Below are 19,507 nucleotides of genomic sequence, written 5' to 3'. Positions count from 1 at the left end.
TTTTATTGATACACTGTCAAAATGCAAATATTGTTTCTGTGAAAAATTTCAAAGTGTGAAGTGCTTTGTGTATATGACATTATTATTCTTTTAAAACTTTGATAAGAAGACAGTGGAGATTTAGAAGCTCCTGTAGCTTGAGTCAGGTCACCTAGGAAGGTTCCTAGTACTGCATTTTGTTTTTATTTTATTTTTTATTGTTGTTCAAGTACAGTTGTCCCCATTTTCACCCCACCATGCCCCCGACCCTTCCCCACCTCTCACCCTTGAACCTGCCCCCTTTAGCTTTGTCCATGTAATTTTGTACTTTTTATCAGAAAGGACATTCCAGATTATATAAGCCTCAAGTGCCACAAAAGCTGGATCCACTTTTATAAGGAGAATAAGAAAGTTAATAAAACTTCAAAAGTTCACCAAAACTTAAGAGTTCTATAGATGAATCACTGATGGCTAGAAGTGCACCTTAGGCTTTTCAGGAACCCAAGGATGATCCTGATGAGCAACCATACTAAACACTTGTCATGGTTTTTGAAATGGCTAATCTTCCCGAGATCTGGAAGATAAGTGACATAATGAACAGACTTTAGCAAATGCAAAAGTTGTTGGTATAGAGATAGAATGGATCCCCATGAACACATTTATGATATTTAAAACAGTAGAGAAAGAAGTCAGGTAAGATGGAGTCCTCTACATTCGACTATTTGTGAACACAGTGATATAAAACTAGAAAAAACAACAAGAGTAAAGCTAGAAAATTCACACATACATGGAAATGGAAAAATAGACTCCTAAACAACCAATGGCTCAAAGAAGAAATCTAAAGGAAAGTCAATATATATATTTTGAGACAAATTAAAATGGAAACAGTATATCAAAACATATAGAATGCTGAAAAACGGTTCTGAGAGGGAAGTTTATAGCATCAACAGCTGCATTGAGGAAAAAGAAAGATCTCAAACAAACAACTGAACCTTAGACCTCAAGGAATGAGAAAAAAAGAACAAACTAAGTCCAAATTTAGCATAAGGCAATAAATTAATAAAAAATTAGAACAGAAATAAATGAAATAGAGGCTAGAAAGACAACAAAAAGGATCAGTGAAACTAAGAATTGTTTTCTTGAACAGATAAACAAAATTGACAAACCTTTAGCTAGACTAAGAAAAAACAAGAGATGATTCAATTAAGTGACATTATATATGAAGGACGCATTACTGAAGCCACAGCAATACAGGGGATCATAAAGGACTAGGACTAATTAATTACGTGTCAACCAGAAATGGATATATTTCTAGAAACATAAACTTACCAAGACTGAATCATGAAGTAACAAAAAATATGAACAGACCAGTAGTGGACAAGGAGATTGAATTAGTAACCAAAAGTTTCCAAACAAACAAAATCCCAAGACCAGATGGTTTCACAGGTGAATTCTGTTTAACATTTAAAGAAGAATTAATGCCAGTCTTTCTCAAACTCTTCTAAAAAGTTTAGTAAGAAGGAACAATTCCAAACTCATTTTACAAGGCCAGCATTATCCTGAAACTGAAATCAGAGAAGGACCCTGCAGGAAAAGAAAATTACAGGTTAATATCCCTGGAGAATATAGATGTCAAAATCCTCAGCAAAAAAGTAGCAAACCAAATTCAGGGACACATTAAAAAGATCATGCACCATGATCAAGCAGAATTTATGCTGGGATGCAAGAATTGTTCCATATTTGCAAATCCAGCAATGTGATACAGCACATTAACAGAATGAAGTGTGAAAATCATATGGTCATCTCAAAGATGCAGAAAAAGCATTAGACAAAGTTCAACATCCTTTAACAGAAAAAAAAATACTCTCAACAAATTAGGTATAGAAGGAATGTACCTCAACATAATAAAAGTTATGTATGACAAGCCCACAGCTAACATCATGATGGTGAAAAGTTAAAAGCCTTTCCTCTACCACTTGTATTCAACATAGTATACTGGAAGTCCTAGCTAAAGCAACTGGGCAAGAAAAAACAATAAAAGTCATTTAACCAGAAAGGAAGAGGTAAAATTATCTCTGTAGATGACACAATATTACTTGAAATAATGAATTTGCTAATGGAGAAGGAATCATGGAGAAGATCATGGAGAAGATCATTAGTGATATCGTGAAATCATATTAGCAAAAATATGATTTCCATGTGTGATATCTCCATGTGTGAAATCTCCATATCATATTAGCAAAAATATCGCTAATGACAAATGCACATGGAACATTTTCAGAGATAGACCTCAGAATAGGACACAAAACAAGCCTCAACAAATTCAAGAAAATTGAAATCATATCAAGCATTTTCTTGGACCACAAGGGCCTGAAACAAGAAACTAACCTCCAGGAAAAAAATCAAAAATTCACTCAAATTCAGAGAGATTGAGTAGCATGCTATTAAACAATGAATGGGTTAAGAATGAGATCAAGGAAGAAATAAAAAATTTCCTGGAAACAAATGAAAATGAACACACAACAGTCCAAAACTTACAGGACACAGCGAAGGCAGTCCTGAGAGGGAAATTCATAGCTATACAGGTCTACATAAAAAGAATAGAAACATTTCAAATAAACAACCTAACCCTATATCTACAAGAACTAGAAGAACAACAAAGCCCAGAGCAAGTAGAAGGAAGGAAATAACCTATATCAGAGCAGAGTTAAATGACATAGAGACTAAAAGAACAATTCAAAGGATCAATAAATCCAGGAGCTGGTTCTTTGAAAAGATTAAAAAAATTGACAAGCCTTTAAGCAGACTCATCAAGAAAAAAAGAGAGAGGACACAAATAAACACAATCAGAAATAAAAGAGGAGAGATTACAATGGACACCACAGAAATATAAAGGATTGTAAGAAACTACCATGAACAACTATACGCCAAGAAATTTGAAAACCTGGGTGAAATGGACAATTTCCAGAAAAATATAATCTTCCAAACCTGAATTCCTTTGGTGTAGCTGGTTTACCCCTTCCTTCCAGTCTCTTCTTGCTAAAAGTGACATAGCTTCTGGTCTGCTGCCTCGCTGTACCCATGCTTGGCTGGGCCAGTGGACCTAGAGCTGGTTTGCCTATTCTCAGAGTAAAATGTGTGTCTTTGTGACCACTGTTTGTAACACAAACCCTTCATTTGCTTTCATGTTCAATGCTACTTTGTAGGGGACTATGTGATGAAGCAAGGCCTAAGGGTGGACTAGAATATAAGATCCTTAGGAATAGAGAAAACTCCTGTCTTGTTTCCACTCTATCTCCAAGGACCATAAAACATACCAGAGGTTCAGGAACTCTGTTAAATGAATCAGTGAACAAATGAATGATTATATCAAGCTATACATAGATTGCCAATGTTCTAGAAAATAGAATATAATAAAGGTAAAATGCAAAATCATGTGCAGAAATCACTTCTTTGGTGAAGCAATTACTTCATGAGGAATTAATTCCTGGCAAATGACTTCCTCATATGCATGATTAATAAACATGAATTATTGATTGTCTATGTATCTACAGAAGTATTGGCTAACAAAATACCAAGTAATGCAAATTTTATGGTATTGCTATTCAATAAAAGGATACTATAAATAACAGTTTATAAAATACTCATGTTCTTAATAATAAAAATTATGAATTAGTATTATGAATTAAGTAAAACTTGTTTCTGCTGCTTTTTCTCTGACTGAGTTTCTCAAACACAGTTGTTTCCAGAGGTTGACCTCCTAGGTCAGTCAGTTCCAGCAACACATGGAGTGTGTTTCACACAAGCTAAAGGGAAACTTGGCTATATGTTTAGGACTCACCCAGACATAAGTGTGTTAGAAATATGTAGAGCCAACGCAGGCTCCGAAATGCAACAAGTTACTAAGGGAACAGCAGCACATTGAAACCTACCAAGCCCAGGGTTCCGTGGTGGCTCTGCACCAGCCCTCAACCTTTCTGTGACCCAGGTACTTTGTTAGTGCTGTGTAGACAATACCTATGGCATAGTGCTGTTTTAAGGCCTAACTTAGTTTATATGAAGCATCTGCAGTTGATGTCTGCTGTAATATTAGGATGTCAGTAAAAAAAAAGCTGTGTTTACAAGTTCATATGCCGAAGCTTAATTGATGCACCTACACAGGGTAATAGTTTTTCAGCCACATATGACCATTCAGCACGTTGATCCTGGCGCTTTTTCATTCAGTTTCCACCTACTTTCCCTTCTCATCTGGTCTTAATTACTTGGCCCTTGTGTACTTGAAAAGAATGTATATTCTGTTGCTTTGGGGTGAATGCTCTGCATTTGTTATTTTTCTTTTCTTTTTTTATTTTAAATTCTTTTTTCTTTTCTTTCTTTCTTTCTTTTTTCTTTCTTATTTTTTGAACAACAGTTTAGGATGTTGAAAATCCCCAGTGGCCCCCACTATATACCAAAGGATAAATTCAAGGCCATTTGTGATGTCATCCCAGCCTTACTTCCAGACTCATTTTCTACTCCTTCCATTTACATATCACACCTGCTAGTCCACTTCTGTAAATACAGTTCATGTCTTTGTACCTCCATGCTTTCCTCTGCCTGCAATTCTCTTCTAGCTCATCATTATACAAACAAATCTAGTCTAACTTTTAAAGTCTGAAAAAACACTTTTGCATAAATACTTTACTGTTACTTTTAAAGTGAAAATTGGAAACAATCTAAACATTGGTTATGTGAATGGTTGGGTAAATGATGGTATAACTCAGATATATGGTTGCATGTAACCATTGAAAATAATTTATAATAACATGAGATATGTCCTTATGGTATGGTGTAAATGGGAAAATCAAGATGTTATAGACAGACAGACAGGGTGAACAGATTTCCATTATGTAAAAAAAAGGGCCAATGTCTATGCTGAGCATATATTGTGTTTACATCAAAGGGATAAATGCCAGGGATCCACTTAGCAGGTGCAATGGAGGTCACTATTTCATGTGTAATAATGAATTGGTAAATGGTCATCTGTTTTTCCTTGATCAGGAGGAAGGTCCAGAGTATGAAGAACTTCATGGTCCACTTTACCCACAATCTGTTTCCTGGTTTACTTCACTCAGGATCACACAGAAGAACGAAGTTTAAGTCACTCTGAGTTAATGCCACACAGGAATCTGAGCCTCAGGTCTACTCTGTCTTTCTTTTATAACGCTGCTGTTTCCTGCTGTAAGGTGCTGAGATGCACTATTCTAAAGGGAAGTTTGGCAGTGCAGTGCTATGTACTCCATTATGGTAGCTCCAAGGACCAATTCATTTGTGAGCAGCCCTACCAGCAGCTTGTGCCTTTTGGAGCAAAACAATAAATGCTTTCTGATTCATAAAAGGACATTTCTTTTTATCAAAAATCAGTTCCTTTTGATTGGCTGTCAGCTTTTGTACTCTCTCACCAACATTGTAAAATGTAAGTAGGAATTTTAGTTTATTGGTATTAACACTTCGTGTTGTACCTTACATTACCTTGCACCCAGTAAACAGGTAATGAATAAATGAAGAGGAAATCTCTTAACTCTTGTTAACTTAGAATGTTTCCATCCTTTGCAGTGCCCCCTATTCCATCATCACAGGCTTTCTTGGGCTCCCCGGGAGCATTTTTGGTGAAGCCAGTCCCTTCAGCAGTGGCGGGGCCTCAGGTTCCAGGTGCAGACAACTCCTCTCATCCATGCTTGGGAGACAGAGCCAGGCAGGGATGGCTCAGGGTTGTGCCTGAGAGCATATATTCTTCCACTGTACATGTACATACCCATCTTGGAGAAATGCAGGGAGCAGGACCAGTTCCTTGTGGGTTTAGGGTAAGGTGAAATGTCTTTTAGAACTTCGTCATCCAATTTTTGTCTTTTTTTCCTGTCTCTTGGGGGCATCTACGTTTCACTCCTACCTGAGTTCTTTTTCAAAATCAGGACAGTTCTTTGAACCAGAACTGCACTGTTTGCCTCTAAGTCCTTCCACACTCTCCATTCCCTCTTACCCTGCCTCCTACTCTGCCTTGCACCTCACATTCAGAAAGCAAGGGGATTAGACTAACTCACATTAAGAAGTGAAGCACTCTTTTTTTGTAGGGATTTTGATTATTAACCCAAGTTAATCTCTAATTGGCAGATGTATTAGCTTTCTATTGGTGCTGTAACAGATCACTCCAATGTAGTGGCTTAAACACTAGGAACTTACATCACAGCTCTGGAGGTGAGATGTCTGGTACAACTCTCACTGGACCTTGATCAGGTGATGGTAGGACCGCGTTCATTTGTAGCGGTTCTAAAGGGGAATCCATTTTCTTGCCTTTTCTAGCTTCTAAAGGCTGACTGATATTCCTTGGTTCTTGTCCCTCCCTCTGTCTTCAAAGCCAGCAACATTTTTCTCTCTGACTGCAGCCCGGGAATGTTCTCTGCTTTAAGGACCCTCTTGATGGATCAAGCCCACTGAGATAATCAGCATCATCTCTTCATCCCAGGGCCTTAGCCTACCCACATCTGCAATGTCCCTTTTGCCATGTAAGCTACCATGTTCACAGGTTTCAGGAATTAGGGTGTGGACACATTAGGACACTATGTTTTCTTCTTACCATGGAGGATTTAGGTAGCATGTGGAAATATATTTTTTAAATCACAAATTAAAGAAAGAAATCACAATTCTTTTTTTTAAAGATTTTATTTATTTATCTTTAGACAGAGGGGAAGGGAGAAAGAAAGAGAGGGAGAGAAACATCAATGCGTGTTTGCTTCTCACGTGTCCCCCATCAGGGGCCTGGTCCGCAACCCAGGCATGTATCCTGACTGGGAATCAAACTGGTGACCCTTTGGTTCACAGGTCAGTGCTCAATCCACTGAGCTATTATGCGAGGCCCTTCCCATCAAGCATGCTCCTCAGTTTTTCCCATTGTAAGATGAGGAGGGAAAAGGAGAAGTGCGACATACAGAAGGTTATTTTCTCCAGCATGTGTCTTCTGCCTTCACAGGGGAGGTTGGTGGCTTTTCACAGTGACTTGGCTAAACAAGGTCACTTTGGCCTCGGTGTTACTCCTGACCTTTCAGCACAGTCTACTGCCCCCTAAGGGAAGGAGAACCCAGAGTCCATGCTCCCTGCTTCCCAGTTGGGGTTCCGCACCTTTGGAGTGGGAATGGAGGAGAATCCAACACAAGGAGGCCTGGATATCTTGGCTCAAGTACCAGGAATATCAAGAACAATTTTATGATCAGCTTTTGCTTAGAGTTCAATCCAGAAGTGCCTGTTTGCTTATCTGAAATAAAGGCTATCAGGTAACACAGTAATTCTTATACATAATTTACAATAATGCCATATGTAAGTCCCCTATATAAAATGGCATAGATCAGTGCATTCGGTTGGCTCTGTGTGTCCAAGACTATCAACCACGGATCAAAACATTACAGGTGTTTATTGAAGAAAATCCACATATAAGTGGACCCAGGAAGTTGAAGCCTTTGTTCTTTAAAGGGTTAACTGTAATTGATAACAAGCCATACATACAGGGGTAAGCAAAAGTAGGTTTACAATTGTAAAACAAATGATAAATAATTAATAATAATACAGGAATAAACTTTCATGTAGTCACAACTGTAAACCCACTTTTGCCCATCCCTGTGTGGATGTTTCATATATATGCAATTTGTGACATTGATTTTATTATAAGATTTAATTATAACAGTTAAACACAAATTTTAGCCTTTTAATATTATACTTTACATAGTGGGTTTAAAAGTTAAACAATAACACAGAACATAGGAAAGAGGAGGTAAAAATCACGGTCTCTTCTTCTGACTGGTACACACTATTAACTGCAGCCTTGAGAGAACAGACCAACTAATTCACAGAATTCCCCATCAGACTCTTTTCTTTCAAGCCTTTTTGTGAGTTCCCCCACATTTAATTCTGTTACATAAGAATAAAATATGGTTGGGATCCTATAAAAATTCTGGAAGAAAACAGGCAGTAAAATTACAGACATTCCTCATAGTAATATTTTTGCTGTGACATCTCCTTGAGCGAGAGACACAAAGAAAAAAAACAAACAAATGGGACCACATCAAACTAAAAAGCTTTTTTGCAGCAAAAGAAACCATCAACAAAATGAAAAGACAACCCACTGAATGGCAGAATATATTTGCCAGTGGTACATCTGATAAGGGGTTACCGTATTTTTTGGACTATAAGACACACCAGACCATAAGATGTACCTAGGTTTTAGAGGAGGAAAATAGGGAGAAAAAACCCCACTCCACCGCTGTCCCCCCTCCCCCCAGCGAGCCAGGTAAGCTACATTTGGACTATAAGACTCACCCCCATTTTCCTCCCAAATTTGGGGGGATAGTGCATCTTACAGTCCGAAAAATACAGTAGTTTCCAAAATATATAAAGAATTTATACAACTCAACACCAGAAAGACTAAAAATCCAATTAAAAAATGAGCAAAGGACCTGAACAGACACTTCAAAGGAGGACATACAGAAGGCTCAAAGACGTATGAAAGAATGCCCAGCATCACTAATCATCAGAGAGATCAAATTAAAACCACAGTGAGATATCACCTCACATCTGTCAGAATGGCCATCATTAACAAACCAACAAAACAACAATTGCTGGCAAGAATGTGGACAAAGAGGAACTCTTGTGCACTGTTGGAGGGAATGCAGACTGGTGTAGCCACTGTGGAAAAAAGTGTGGAGTTTCCTCAAAAAATCAAAAGTGGAACTGCCTTTTGACCTAGCAATCCCAGTTCTGGAAATATATCCAAAGAAACCCAAAACACTAATTTAAAAGAACATGTGTTCCCCTATGTTCATAGCAGTGTTAGTTACTGTAACCAAGATCTGGAAACACCCCAAGTGCACATCAGTAGATGAATAGATAAAAAAAACTGGTACTTTTAGCCCTGGCTGGTGTGGCTCAGTGGGTTGTGTCCCAGCCTGTAAATGGAAAGGTCACTGGTTCAGTTCTCAGTCAGACCACATGCCTGGGTTGCAGGCCAGGTCCCAATTTGGGGGTGAGGTAACTGATTGATGTATCTCTCACACATTGATTTTTCACTCTCTCTTTCTCCCTCCCTTCCACTCTCTCTAAAAGTAAAGAAATAAAATCTTTAAAAAAAAAACTGTTACTTTTATACAATGGAATATTACTTGGCTATAGAAAAGAAGGAAATATAACTTTTTTTGACAGTATAGATGGACCTGGAGATCATTATGCTAAGTGAAATAAGCCAGTCAGAGAAAGACAGATACCATATGATCTCACTTATATGTGGGAACTAATGAACAAAATAAACTAACGAACAGAATAGAAACAGAGGCATGGATACATGGAAGAGACTAATAGCTGTACGAGGGGAGGGGGATTGGGGAGCTGGATGCAAAAGGGTGAAGGGATTAAGCAAAACACATATATAAAACATATAGGCCCAGACAACAGTGTGTGATAGCCAGAGGGAAAGGGGGACGGGGTTATTTAGAGGTGGGTAGGGGGAATGGATAGAGAGACTTCGTTTTGGATAATGGACACACGATGCAGTGTGCAGATGATGTTTTGTTGCATTGTATACTTGAAGCCTGTTTGGTCTTGTGGATTAATGTCACCCCAATAAATTCAATTTAAAAAAGTAAACTATGTATTTTGAGGGCTGAATGAGTTGTGAAGGAGGCCTGAGCTAGGAGGTGGCATTTAACTCTTTTTCATATGTCTGTTTGTAAAACAAGATTGTATTGGGGGAACAGGCTTGTATTTTAGGAAATAGTTTTGTCTTCCTTTCCTTTTTTTTTTCAGAGCAATCCTAGTGGACCTGCTTGGTTCTGGTGGAACCTGGCACTGTTGCCATTGGAATGCAAGGCTCAGCTGGCTTTACTCGGCATGACCTCATGTAAGGGGTGCCTATTTGCCAACTGGCAAATATTAGTCATCATTGCACTTAAGATGAACAGTTGGTGAGAGCTGGTTAATAACAGGGAAAAATGATTGATTTCTCTGTCAAGGTTTCTGGAAGCCCTTGTACTTTCATAACGAGTGCCATGCATGGACAAGAAGCATCCCGTTCATGTGCTTTGTAAAATGCTTGTTTTTTTTATTATTGTCGTTCAATTACAGTTGTCCCCATTTTCCCTCCACTACTCTCCTCTGGTATACCCACCTCCACCTCCCACTTTCAGTCCTCCCCCCAGTTGTATTTGTCCATGTGTCCTTTATACATGTTCCTTGACGACCCTTCCTCTTCTTTTCCCTGTTATTTCCCTCTCTCCACTACCCCGGTCTCTGTCAGTTTGTTCTTTATTTCCATCTCTCTGGTTCTATTTTGCTCGCTTGTTTGTTTTATTGATTAGGTTCCACTTATAGGTGAGATCATATGGTACTTGTCTTTCACCACCTGGATTACTTCACTTGGCATAATGTGCTCCAGTTCCATCCACGTTGTTGCAAAGGGTAGGAACTCCTTCTTTCTTTCTGCTGCATAGAATTCCATTGTGTAAATGTACCACAGTTTTTTGATCCACTCATTTATAGATGGGTACTTAGGTTGCTTCCACCACTTGACTATTGTAAATCATGCTGCTATGAACATTGGGGTGCATAGGTTCTTTTGAATTAATGTTTCAGGATTCTTAGGGTATAATCCCAGCAGTGGAATTGCTGGGTCAAAAGGCAGTTCCAGTTTTAGTTTTCTGAGGAAATTCCATACTGTTTTCCACAGTGGCTGCACCAGTCTGCATTCCCACCAACAGTGCACAAGAGTTCCCCTTTGTACACATCCTTGCCAGCACTTGTTGTTTTGTTGATTTGTTTATGATGGCCATTCTGACTCATGTGAAGTGGTGTCTCATTGTGGTTTTAATTTGCATCTCTCTGATGGCTGTGATACTCAGCATCCTTTCATATGTCTCTGTAAAATGCTTGTTGATAGGGTTACACACTGAAACACTTAGCAAACACCGACTCATACTCAAAAGTTAAAAAAGTCTGTGCCTGGTGGAATCTGACTAACAAGGTTAGTCTGAAGTTCAAATGGAGCCCATGGTTGGAAAACAATCTAAGGAAATCTCATTGAAGCAGATGCTTCTGACATTCAGTTCCCTGACAGTGTAGATACCACAGGTGGTTTACAAGTGTCTCAGGTTTTGAAAGAAAGATTCCTTTCTCAGCAAAGTTCCTTGCCACACCACATGGGAACAGCATACTTCAGGGGCTAGACAATAGGGGGAAACCACATTTTTACCTGGAAGTAGATGTCTCAGAGCACAGACTAACCAAAAATTCACTGAGGCTTCATCTGTCACTGTGAAGTTGTCTGGAAAACTAAGGAATCCAACCAACTGGGCAGTGCAGGAGCCAAAATTAAGCCTTACCCAAGAAATAGTTAGCTACTAGACAGAACTGTGTTTTGTTCAAGGTGTTATAAGTTGCATGTTGTAATCATGTGCACCTGGGATATAGAACAACGTAGGCCAGTATCATTTATTTGAGGATATATATTTATATACAGTAAAGAGTGATCAAAAGTGAGTTAAAACTGTACATGCATTGGGCTTCAAACATACAACCAAACTAGTGCAGAGAGCCCCTTGATAGCACACCCATCTCATTAACTCAATGGACTCATTTGGAAATAGTCATTTTCTACTAGAATTTACATTAGAAATGTAAGCCTGTCAGTAAATTTGAGTTCACCATCCGTCCACTAATATATGCAGATATTTAAAAGCTGCTATGAAATGGCAATCTGTCTATTTCAGAAAAACATACCAGGAGAATGTTTAAGGAGAGAGAAGCTGGTATGGAATATTAATATTCAGCAAGTTTTCCTCCAAACCAACCTAAAAATTATCTTTGCTCCCCCCAAGTTTTACCATGATCAGAGCATGTGTTACCTATTAAAGAACAATAGGTATAACTTACACCCTCTATGTGTATTGATAATATTTATTGGAATAACCATTGGAACCTGAGATACTGAATTATTCTCACTAGCCTAACAAGCTGGTGCATTTAGTTGGTATCTTGGTCTCTGAGGTGGATGTTTTCAACTGAAAGATGACAAGGACCAGACTAGAGAGAAAATCATAGCTGTAGGTTTTGCATTATTAATTCAAGGTACATGATTTTCAAGTTTAAAAAGATATAATACCAAATGTTGGTGGTTTATCAATCCATCATGCATTAGAGATTTTTATAATTTTTTTAAACCCTCACCTGAGGATATTGTCATTAATGAGATAGAGAGAGACACACAGAGAGAGAGAGAGACAGAGAGAGAGACAGAGAGAGAGAGACAGAGAGAGAGACAGAGAAACACCAATGTGAGAGAAAAACATTGACTTGTTTCCTCCCATACACACCTGGACAAGGGATCAAATGTGACAATGCTCCAACCAACTGAGCCACTCAACCAGGGTGATAATCATTTTTTTTAATTGTAGTAGTTTTCAGTATCCAAAACTCAATTTCACCAGGTAAGTGGGAAAATACTATGCTTGTGTAAATCAGTCATAAAGAGAAATTTGAAAGTATTTCCCAATCATATGTTTCCAGTGCCTCACTTAATTGTGAATCTCAGATTTCATCTTGAACATGGTTTAAAGGCCACCCAGCCAAGTGATTTCCAAAATACGTTATTAATTCATGTACTGTATTAATAGTATTCCACTTTCTTAGGCATTATAACTGAACCTGATCATTCAAAAGAAAACAAAACTGCATTTGCTCTACCAGAAGACCTGTATTAGAAATGGTTCTTGAAAATGGGTAAGCATTGACCAGTCTCTTTCTGTTTTAGATCTTTTTCTGCTTTAAAACCGTGTCTGGATAGTTATCATTGCTGTTTCCATTTGCGGTGTCTAAATAACCACAATGTGATCATAATTTCCCTACTAGCCTTCCTAAAGTTAAGTGACTATGCTCAGAGTATTAGTGCCTTCCCTGTAATATAGTTGGAAGATACTGCTTTTTCAACCCCACTCTTTAAATGTCATAACACGCAGTTCTTTAACCAGAACCATTAAGTTATCTCTTCCTGATTCTGTCTGCCTCTTTCTGAGTCATCTTCTCATTCTAAGTGTTCAACAGTAATGGTGCGGGCTAGAGCAATGAAAGTTTTCATTGCTTTGTTTCTTGGACACCAAAGGGAGTTGACTGATCACTTCATGCCCTCTGTAGAGTATGCAGCAGGAGGAGATTGGTACTTCCTGAGCACTTAGATTACGTTCATTACTAACTAAGAAATAATATCCCAACTCATGTTATGAGGGAAGCTTCCTTTTAAAAACTTAAAAAAAGAAGGAAACCCAAACTCCAGTTAGCTACAAATCTAGTTAAAGCAGAACAGTCCCCTTTCTTCTCCCCCTTCCCCCCACCTACTTCTTTTCTATCACAGAGATGTCATTTCTAAGGATTTCTCAGAAAATAATGCAATCTCTCCTTAAAAGTCAGAGCATTCCAGTTTAATTTTACTAAAAATGTTCCAACACTAATGATCTAGTTACATCAGGATAAAAACAGAATCTACTTAGGGTAATAACTGTGTGGGGGAGTAATTACTCTTCTGTAAGTACAGTACTTGAACTAGCACACTCTGTTTGGTATTTTCACAACCACTCTCTTAGGGGGCTTGGCTCATAAATTCCACCCCTGCATATGTCTTTGAAATGCAACTGATGAACACTGGTATAAAGAATAAAATGGCAATAAACAAGTTCCTATCAATAATAATCTTAACTGGAAATGGAGTAAATGCTGCAATCAAAAGACATAGGGGAGCTGAAAGGATAAGAAAACATGACCCATATATATGCTGTTTACAAGAGACCCACCTCAGAACAAAGGATACACACAGAATGAAAATGAAGGGATGGAAAAATATATTCCATGGAAATGGAAAAGAAAAAAAGCTGTGGTAGCAATACTTATGCTTGACAAAACAGACTTCAAAACAAAGGCTATAACAGACAAAGAAGGTCACTACACAATACTAAAGAGATTGATCCAACAAGAGGGTATAACCTTGTAAACATGTATGTACCCAACATAAGAGCGTGTGTGTGTGTGTGTGTGTGTGTGTGTTGATGCGTATAAAACCTGGTGGACATTAAGGGAAAGGTTGACTGCAATACAGTTATACTAGCGAATTTTAACACCCCACTGTCATCAAAGGATAGATCTTCCAGACAAAAAATTAACAAGGCAACAGCAACCTTAAATGACACACTGGACTAGATGGATTTAATGGAAATTTACAGCACATGTCATCCCAAAGCAGCAGAATACACATTCTTCTTAAGGGCACGTGAAACATTTTCAAAGATAGACCACAAGTTAGGACACAAAATGAGTCTTAATAAATTCAAGACTGAAATCATATTAAGCATCTTGTCTGAAAACAAGAGTATGAAACTAGAAATCAACAACAACAAAAGCCCTGAAAAACATTCAAACACATGGAGGCTAAATATCATGTTATAAAACAATGAATGGGTTAACAATGAGATTAAGAAAGAAATAAAAAGATTACCTGGATACAAACGAAAATTAACACATGACAACCCACACTCTATGGAACGCAACAAAATCAGTCCTGAGAGGGAAGGTCATAGCATTATAGGCCTACCTCAAGAAGCAAGAAAAATCTCAAAGAAACAATTTAACCCTACACCTAAAAGAACTAGGAAAAGAACAACAAAGCCTAGAGTAAGTAGAAGGAAAAGATAATAATAAAGATCCAAGGGGAAACAAATGACAGAGACACTAAAAAGTCAATACAAAGGAACAATGAAACCAAGAGTTGGTTCTTTGAAGATAAACAAGATTGACAAACCTTTAACCAAACTCATCAAGAAAAAAAGAGATGGGACCCAAATAAAATCAGAAATGAAAGAGAAGTAGCAACTGACATACCAGAAATACAAAGGATTGTAAGAAAATACTATGAACAACTATTAGATTAAAATTACTAGATTTAATAAATGAATTTGGCAAAGTAGCAAAATATAGAATTAATATTCAGAAATTGATGGCCTTTTACACATCAACCTGGACAAACTGATAAGTTCTTAGAAACATACAATCTTCCAAAACTGAATCAGGAAGGATCAGAAAACCTGAGTAAACTAATTGCAACAAATGAAATTGAAGCAGTAATAGAAAAAAAAAATCCCAGTAAACAAAAGTCCTGGACTAGATGGCTTCACAGGTGAATTTTACCAAACATTCAAAGAATAACTAACACCTATCTTTCTCAAATTATTCCAAAAAATTCAAGAAGAGGGAAGACTTCTAAGCTCTTTTTTGTGAGGTCAGAGTTATTCTAATTCCAAAACCAGATAAAGACATTACGAAGAAAGAAAATTATAGGCCAATACCCCTGATGAACATAGTGATAAAATCTTCAACAAAATATTAGGGAGTTGATCCAGAAATACATTAAAAACATCAGGCACCATGGTCAAGGGGGATTTATTCCAAAAAAGTAAGGTTGGTACAATATTTGAAAATCAATAAAAGTTCACATAAACAAAAGGAAGGGTAAAACTACATGATCATCTCAATAGATGCAGAAAAATCATCTGATAAAAACTTTCAGGAAAGTTGGAATAGAAGGATTATACCTCAACATAATGGTCACATATGACAAACTTACAGCCAACATCATACTCAATGGGCAAGACTAAAAATATTTCCCTTAAGATCAGGAACAAGACAGGGATGTCCCCTTTCACCACTCTTGTTCAACATAGTACTGGAAGTCCTAGCTACCGCAATCAGACAAGAAGAAGAAATAAAAGGCATTCAAATTGGAAAGGAAGAAGTAAAACTGTCATTATTTGCAGATGACATGATATTGTACATAGAAAACCCTAAAGACTTCACCAAAAAATTACTAGATTTAATAAATGAATTTGGCAGAGTAGCAAAATACAAAATTAATATTCAGAAATTGATTAATATTCAGAAATATTGATTTCAGAATATTAATCTGAATTAATATTCTGAATTCAATAATGAAGTATCAGAAAGAGAAATTAAGCAAGCAAACCTATTTACTTAACAATAACAACAAAAATAAGGTACCTGTAGATTCAACACAATTCCTATTAAAATACAAATGGCATATTTCACAGATCTAGAACAAATATTCCAAAATTTTATATGGAACCAAAAGAGACCCCAAATATCCTCAGCAATCTTGAGAAAGAAGAACAGAGGGGGAAGGATCACAATACCTGATATCAAACTATACTACAAGCCCACTGTCATTGAAAGTCTGGTACCCACATAAGGACAGGCATATACATCAGTGGAACAGAAAGAAGAACTCAGAAATAAACCCACAGCTTTATGGTCAATTAGTATTTGACAAAGGAGGCAAGAGCACACAATGGAGTAAAGACAGTTTCTTCAGTGAATGGTATTGGGAGAACTGGGCAGGTATATGCAAATGATGAAACTAGAGCACCACCTTACAGCATGCACAAGAAGAAAGTCAAATGGATTAAAGACTTAAATATCAATTTTGAAACAATAAAAATCCTAGGAGAAAACATAGGCAGTAAAATCTCAGACATCTCTCATAGCAGTATTTTTGCTGATATATTTCCTTGGGCAAGGGGAACAAAGGAAAAAAATGGGACTATGTTAAACTAAAATGCTTCTGCACAGCAAAAGGGACCATCCACAAAGTGGAAAGGGAACCCACTGAATGGGAGAATATATTTGCCAATGATACATCTGGTAAGGGATATTTCCAAAAAATATAAACAACTTACATTATTCAACAACAGGAAGACAAACAATCCAATTAAAAATGGACAAAGGACCTAAATAGACACTTCTCCAAAGAGGACATACAGATGGTCCAGTAGACATAGGAAAAATGCTCAACATCATTAATCAGAGATATAGGAATTAAAACTACAATGAGATATCACCTTACACCTGTCAGAATTGATATTATCAATAAATCCACAAACAATAAATTTTGGAGGATGTGGAAAAAAGGGAATCCTTGTGCACTGTTGGTAGGAATGAAGACTGGTGCAGCCACTGTGGAACAGTGTGGAGATACCTCAAAAAACTGAAAATGGAACTGCCTTTTGACTCAGTGATCCCACTTCTGGGAATATAGCCAAAGAAACCCAAAACACTAATTTGAAAGAATATATGAACCCCTATGTTCATAGCAACATTATTTATGGTAGTCAAGATCTGGAAACAGCCCAGTGTCCATCAGTAGATGAGTGGATAAAAAAAACACGGTACATTTACACAATGGAATACTAATTGTCTGTAAAAAAGAAGGAAATCTTGCCTTCTGTGACAGCATGGATGCACCTGGAGATTGTTATGCTAAGTGAAATAAGCCAGTCAGAGAAACACAAATATCATGTGATCTTACTTATATGTGGAATCTAATGAACAAAATAAACTGATGAAGAAAGTAGGAGCAGAGTGATGGATACATAGAACAGACTGGCAGCTGTTGGAGGGGAGGGAGGAGGGAGAACTGGATGAAAGAAGGTGAAGGGATTAACCAAAAAACATATATATATGTCACATAGACATAGGTAACAATGTTGTGATAGGCAAAAGGAAAGGTGGTGGGGACTAGGTAGGGGTGGGCAAAGCGGGGAAAATTGGGATGGAAAGAGACTTTGGGGTAATGGTGCACAATGCAGTGTGAAGATGGTATTTTATTGAGTTGAGTTTTACACTTGAAACCTGTGTTTTTGCAAACCGATGTCACCCAAATAAATTAAATTTAAAAAGTTCTTTTAATTAAAAAGAAAAGTGCCCTGGCTGGTGCGGCTCAGTGGATTGAGTGTCAGCCTGTGAACCAAAGGGTTGCTGGTTGATTCCCAGTCAGGGCACATGCCTGGGTTGTGAATCAGGTCCCCAGCATGGGGTGTGTGAGAGGCAACCACACATTGATGCTTCTCTCCCTTTCCTTCTCCTTCCCTTCCCCTCTCTTTAAAAATAAATAAATAAAATCTTTTTTAAAAAGTATGAGTCTGATAATAATACCTTGGTGTATTTCTCAGATCACAATACCAGGGGCAGCGGTTATGCTGGTAGAGGGTACGATCTCATAACTTAGTAAAGCATAGTAAAGAGATGGGTGGTAGGTGTGACCACCAGGGAAAAGGAGTGGCCTTGGTTGGAGATGCAGGAAGGAGGTCATGGTGGAAAGTGGGAGGGAGGCAGTAGGAGCAAGCAATGTGGAGTGAACAGTTCTCTCCCAGGGGTCTGAGGGATGACTGATAGAAGACACATGCTTCTTAGGAAAACTAATAATTGCCAATAATTCTTGGAATGGTATACAAACAGTATTATCTTCTACCAGATTCCCTTTAGGCATGGAAGTGTAGGGGTTTATGTTTTGGCAGAGAAAAAGGAATATACCAGGATTATGGGCTAAGTGGACAGCAAGCTCAGTAACACAATAGAATCCATAATATTGAAGGAAGAAAAGCAAAAATGCCCTGTGTCCAATCTGTGCCTTAGGAAAGGCAGCCTGTGGGCAGAGTTCTTAAGAGTCCAGAGTAAAGTTATTTCCAATGGCAGCTCAGGGACTGAGGAGATGTCATCTGAGTGGTGAGCTTCTGGACCAGGACGGTGTTGCCCGGCGTTGAAGTGGACACCTGATCCTGCTGATGTGGGTGTCAGCATTGCTACCTTTGGTTGAAACGGTGGCGTATTTAGGGCTTACAAACAGATGACAGCACTTAGACCAGTAGTAAGAGGAACAGTCAGCAGAATGTGTGGCTGCACTGGGCAGAGTTTTTGTTTCTGTTTTCTTGGTGGGAGTTTAGGCTCAGTCGGGTCCCGTATCAGATGAGCAGCTGCACACATGGCTTGTGGGGAAGGCTGTGATGAATGGGTCCCAGGAGAGTGTGTGCCCTGGATCCGGCCTCCAGCCCTTATTGGATGGGGCGAGACTGAAAAATTTACAAAAGGAGGGGAAAATATCATGAAAGGGCATAATATCTAATGAGTTATTATATACACGAAGACAAGACATTTCTCTATTTATTTTTCATATTTCTCTCTTTAAATATAGGAACGGCTGATGGGGAAGTTTTCTCCAACTTTACTGAGGAGTAATATATGGGTGAAATTGTGTATATTTAAAGTATACAATGTACCCCTCAGGAAGAATAAAGAGGAAACATAGGTCAAAGATGAGCTCTTGACCCTGAATATTAGAACTGTTGGTATTAATTAGTGTTAATAAGAGAAACATAAGTTTATTATTAAATGATCAAGAAATAAAGATGATTTTAAAAATTAAAAAAAGTGTACAATGTGATGACAATATACATATACATTGAAATAATTAGCACATTTGTCTCCTCACAGTTAACCTTGTGGGTGCCTGTGATGAGAATGCTTAATATCTCAGCAGCTTTCGAGTGTACAATACATGTTATAGTCACCATGTTACAGAACAGAAAGGTGGGGGGTGCTGAACGATATAAAAGACCCCCCTTTT

This window comes from Desmodus rotundus, chromosome 5 (assembly GCF_022682495.2).
Source record: "Desmodus rotundus isolate HL8 chromosome 5, HLdesRot8A.1, whole genome shotgun sequence".
Classification (NCBI taxonomy): domain Eukaryota; kingdom Metazoa; phylum Chordata; class Mammalia; order Chiroptera; family Phyllostomidae; genus Desmodus; species Desmodus rotundus.
Note: the sequence above shows the minus strand (reverse complement) of the source record.